The following is a 5065-nucleotide window of genomic DNA, read 5'->3' on the forward strand; positions in this document are numbered from 1 at the left end:
GTAACACGGTTTTTGTTTTCAAGATAACAACATTTATTTCCCCACAGACTACATCTTTCATGCCACAGGTGAAACGTTATCGATGGGGAAAGGGCAATTATAATGTGATTAGGCAAAGTTAAGATGCATAGAATGGGGTAGCAAAATGCGAGGGATGCAGACAATGGAAATGTGGAGCTGGTTTAAGGAACAGATATTGCATTTCCTCGATAGGTATGTCTTGGTCAGGCAAGGAAGAATTGAAAAGGTAAGGGAACCATGGTTTAGGACAGAAATTGCATCTCTTGTTAAGAATAAGATTAAGGCTTCTGTGTTGAGAGACAAGGTGGTTCAAATAATGCGATGGAGTGTTACCGATTAGCTGAGAAGGATTTAAAGAGAATATTCAGAGGAGCAAAGAAAGGACACGAGCAGTCATCAGCAAATAGAATAAAGGAGAAACCTAAAGCCTTCTGTAGGTATGTGAGGATTAAAATGATGACGAGGGTAGGAATAGGGCCAGTCAAAGACAGAAGTGGGGTGTTGAGTGGGGACCCTGTGGAGATGGGAGAAGTACTAAACGAACATTTCTCATCGTTTTCCACTCAGGTAAAAGAGAATAATGTCGGGGAGTAGAATGAGATAAGCGATATTAGAATAGAAAGGATCGATGTTAGTTATGAAGAGGTGTTATCAATTTCAGGAGGAGTGAAAGTAGACCAGTCCCCTGTGCTGATTGGGATTTGTCCGAGGATTTTCTGGGAACCTAGGGAAGAGATAGCAGAGCATTTGGCTTTTATATTTGAGTCGTCATTGTCTACAGGTTTAGTATCAGAGGATTAGAGGATCGCAAACGTTGTGCCCTTGTTCCAGAAGGACAGCAGAGATGACCCAGGTAATTATATATCAGTGAGCCATATTTCTGATGTATGAAAGGTTTTGGAAAAGATTATAAAAGGCAAGATGTATAATCATCTGGAAAGAAATAATTTGATTTCAGATAGTCAACATGGTTTCGTCAAGGGCAGGTATTGTCTCACAAACCTCATTGAGTTTTTTTTGATAATGTGACAAAGCATGTAGATGAGGGTAGAGCAGTTGACGTGGTATACATGGATTTCAGTAAATCCTCTGTTAAGGTTCCATGTGATAGGCTATTTGAGAAAATGCAGAGACATGGGATTGAGGGTGATTTAGCCATTTGGATTAGAAACTGGCTTCATGAAAGAAGGCAGCGAGTGGTGATTGATGGAAAATATACAACCTGGAGTCCAGTTACTCGTGGTGTGTCTCAAGAATTTGTTCTGGTACCACTGCTGTTTGTTATTTTTATAAATAACTTAGACGCATCATAGGTATATGTATGAGTCAATTTGCAGATGACACTGAAGTCGGTGGAGTCGGAGACAGTTTGGAAATATGTTACAGGTTGCAGGGCGTCTTGGATAGACTGCAGGCTTGGGTTGAGAGCTGGCAAATGGACTTCAATGCAGCTAAATCTGAGGTGATGCACTTTGGGAAGAATAACAGGAAGGCAGAGTATTGGGTAAATGGAAAGATTGTTGGTAGTGTGGATGTGAAGAGGGATCTTGCAGTCCATGTGCATAGATCCTTGAAAGTTGCCACCCAGGTTGAGAGTGCTGTTAAGAAGGCATGCAGTGTGTTAGATTTCATTTGTAGAGGGATTGAGTTCCGGAGCCACAATATCATGCTGCAAATATACAAAACGCTCGTGCGGATGTATGTCGGGAAGAATGTGAAAGCATTGGAAAAAGGTGCAGAGGAGATTTAGATTAGATTGCCAACAGTGTGGAAACAGACATTTCGGCCCAACAAGTCCACATCGACCCTCCCAACATAAACCCACGCAGACCCATTCTCCTATATTTTCCCCAGCTCGTACACCTGGCAATACGGGCAATTGAGCATTGCCAATTCATCGGAACTGCATATTTTGGGACTGTGGGAGGAAACCGGAGCAAACCCACGCAGACACAGGGAGAAGGTGCAAACGCCACAAAGACAGTTGCCCGAGTCTGGAATTGTAACCGGGTCCCTGGCGCTATGAGGCATCAGTGCTAACCAGTGAGCCAGCATGATGCCTGGTCTGGAGGGAAGGCCTCATGAGTAAAGGCTGAGAAACTTGGGTCTGTTCTCATCGGAAAGAAAAAGGCTCAGACGGGATTTGATAGAGACATACAAGATGATCAGAGGATTAAATGGGTAGACATGAAAGTCATTTTCCTAGGATGATGACGTCATCTTGTACGAAAGTACTTAACTACAAATTGTGATGAGTGAGATTTGAGATAGATGTCAGAGGCAGGTTCTTTACTGAGACAGTGGGGGCGCGGGATTCTCTGCCTGCCAGTGAAGTTAACTCAGCTGAGATTATGGAGATTTAAACAATCCTTGGAGAAGCACATGGGTGATGATTGTATTTTGCAAGGGAATGAGCTGAGATTAGTTCAAAGGTCAGCACAACATTGAGGGCCCAAAGGCCTGTTCAGCGCTGTATTCTTCTATGTTCTATGTACTATGTCCTTCCCCACAGTAAGCGTCCATAGAATGCACAGGTTTCATATCTCCCCCATCTCGAGCAGCACCTAACAGAGACGGGCTTATTGATTTTTATGGTGTCCCAGTACTCTTCGCAGACTCCTCTTTGCCCTTAATGTATTCATAAAACCAGTTATGACTGACTTATGCAGCATGCTGCAATTGAGCTAAGTAGAACTCAAAACTACAATAGACCGATTCAAATTCAGACGTGTTATCCATTGCACCACAGAGCCGATCCACCGTCGACTTCCTCTCATCTTTTCCATATGTAATGGAGACATTTATATTAGGGGGATACAAGATTACCAAGGTGAAGAACCAGTAAAGATAACTAACGTCACTGCTTTAATTAAATACGTCACACTTTGAGAAGCAGTGCTTTTCACTGTCAAAGTATACACATTCGTCTTCACGTGCCTCCTTCAGTGTTGCCTGCATGTCTGTTGGACGTTTCCATTGCTGTATTCACAGTCACTACGCGATTACATGACCAACTCCAGTGAAATGTACTTTCATAATCTGAGTCATGGCCTCTTCCTTTCAAGACCCTGAACAAGTTCAGCGAGAAAACTCTGGTCATTTCTAGCCCGGGATCTGGAATCAGACGAGTGTCACAACACCCTTATTGGTGCTACCAGCGCGTCAAAATGAGGCCCTGTGACCACCAGCCTGTTCTGTGCCTTCCTGCAGTGCATCTGCTGAACAACATCAGATTATCACAGTTCCGCTTTCTTCACATTGAAATCCAGTGCGATAATATGAACTTTTTCGAAACTTGGAGTGAGCAACTTTGCAGCTGAAGTTTGTTATGGAGTCAACGACAGACACAAGAGTGTCTACAAGTCAGATTGTAAGTTTTACAGTCAGCATCACAGGAGGTCCCTGTTCAGTAGTCCGAGTTTGCATCGCACAGACCTGGATATAATTCTCACTCAGGTAATGAAGATTTATTTCTCCTTTTGTGAATTATTAGAATGAAAACCAATTCTTGCTTGCATGCAGAACACACACCCAGATCTTGCCAGAATCGGTCAGAAATTGCTTCCATCCGTATATAACGACAAAGGCAGCAGATACACGGGAAACGACCACCACTAATCCCCCTCCAATCATATCACCTGTCTGAGTTGGATGTATCTCGCTGATCCTTGAGTGTCGCTGAATGTAAATCCTGGAAATTCTCCTCGAGTGGTATCATGTCTGTGCTGAGGAGTTGAAAGCTTGAGGAAAATAATTCATCCCCTCCATCACTGTGGCAATTCTGGATCTGCATTGAATCCTTTCCCATTGACTATACTCGAGGAATTCGTTTCGAAAAGTTAAAGGTTCCTGTCAGACATCTGCAATCGTCTGGAATAAGTTGAGACGTGGACGAAGACAGTGAAATAAAGTGATAGACAATGATGCCTGGGAGGCATAATGCAGGAAGTGAGCGCGGAACAGATGGTGCAAAACTCAATGTCGGTGCCATTACGTCAGCTTTTACTGCCCAATGATTATACTTACTTACACATTACTCCGAGTCAAATCACCACAATGACCTTGTTCCTCTTGATGTGATGTCCCCTCTGTCTGTATTAATGTGGTTCATGGGCCCCGATAGAATGAGCACCGCCTCTTTCTCCTGTCACTTTAACCAGGTGAAAATACCAGTTTTAAATGAATGCAAGAAGAGATTATGTTTTTCTGTGCCTATTCAGTAGAGAATTTTCAGCTGTAAACTGTTTGTGTTTGAAAATTCGAGGATTGATTGCAATTCTCCTAGAGCAACATTGATCCGAAAACACATGTCCAAGTACTGTGAGGAAGTGTTTAAGCAACTCCACATATGGATGAGCAAGGGCCTCTTTGCTGTGGCGCCGTGGCTTAGTTGGTTAAAGCGCTTGTCTAGTAAACAGGAGATCCTGGGTTCAACTCCCAGCGGTGCCTACTTGTTGCGTTTATATTTGGGCTTGGTGTTTCAAGTCTTTGCGAAAGTAACTCAGCGTCTTGGACTTTCACCCTGTTAAGATTTGGTGATCCAGGTTAAGTTCCAACAGTGAATGCCATGTTTTTTTTATATATTCCGAAATATTACTTATGTCTGTAGTTTCTTTCCATTATTCCACAAGCACTTCTGCTTCTCCTCCTCTTTTGTTCCCCCTCCTTCATTCCCAGTTAGGTCGGAATAACGAGATGAGGCAGGAGACGCTGCAGATTTGCCGGGGAATTTTGTGGTAATGTCAGAGATACCACCAGGTGATCACTCTCATTCTCTGATGTCACCGTTCATACATTTAAACCAAAAATATATACATCGTTGTGCTTCTTTATTTGTAGTGTAATTGCTTTTTTTCCTGGTGGATTAGGAATTCTATTTTGAATTCGAAACAGTCATAATTGTTTGAGGAAGAAGTGTCGCCTTGCCTGGTTTGAAGGGACAGACACATTATCCGGAGAATGTGAGCCCAGTTCAACGTACTCCAGTTAGTGGGCAAAAAGCCTCTCAGCAGCTGCACACTCAAATTGTCTCGAAATGTCAGAC

At 43.0% G+C, this 5065-nt stretch overlaps 1 non-coding gene across 1 annotated transcript; it reads left to right on the forward strand.

Moving 5' to 3' along the window:
* Positions 1-4396: 4396 nt before the first annotated feature.
* Positions 4397-4470, forward strand: trnat-agu (transfer RNA threonine (anticodon AGU)). Its single transcript has one exon. It is a non-coding gene; the product is annotated as a tRNA-Thr (tRNA).
* The last annotated feature ends 595 nt before the right edge of the window (positions 4471-5065 follow it).

Source organism: Chiloscyllium plagiosum, unplaced genomic scaffold (genome assembly GCF_037043375.1).
Source record: "Chiloscyllium plagiosum isolate Xiang-an unplaced genomic scaffold, Cpla_swu_hap1 HiC_scaffold_40, whole genome shotgun sequence".
Classification (NCBI taxonomy): Eukaryota; Metazoa; Chordata; class Chondrichthyes; order Orectolobiformes; family Hemiscylliidae; genus Chiloscyllium; species Chiloscyllium plagiosum.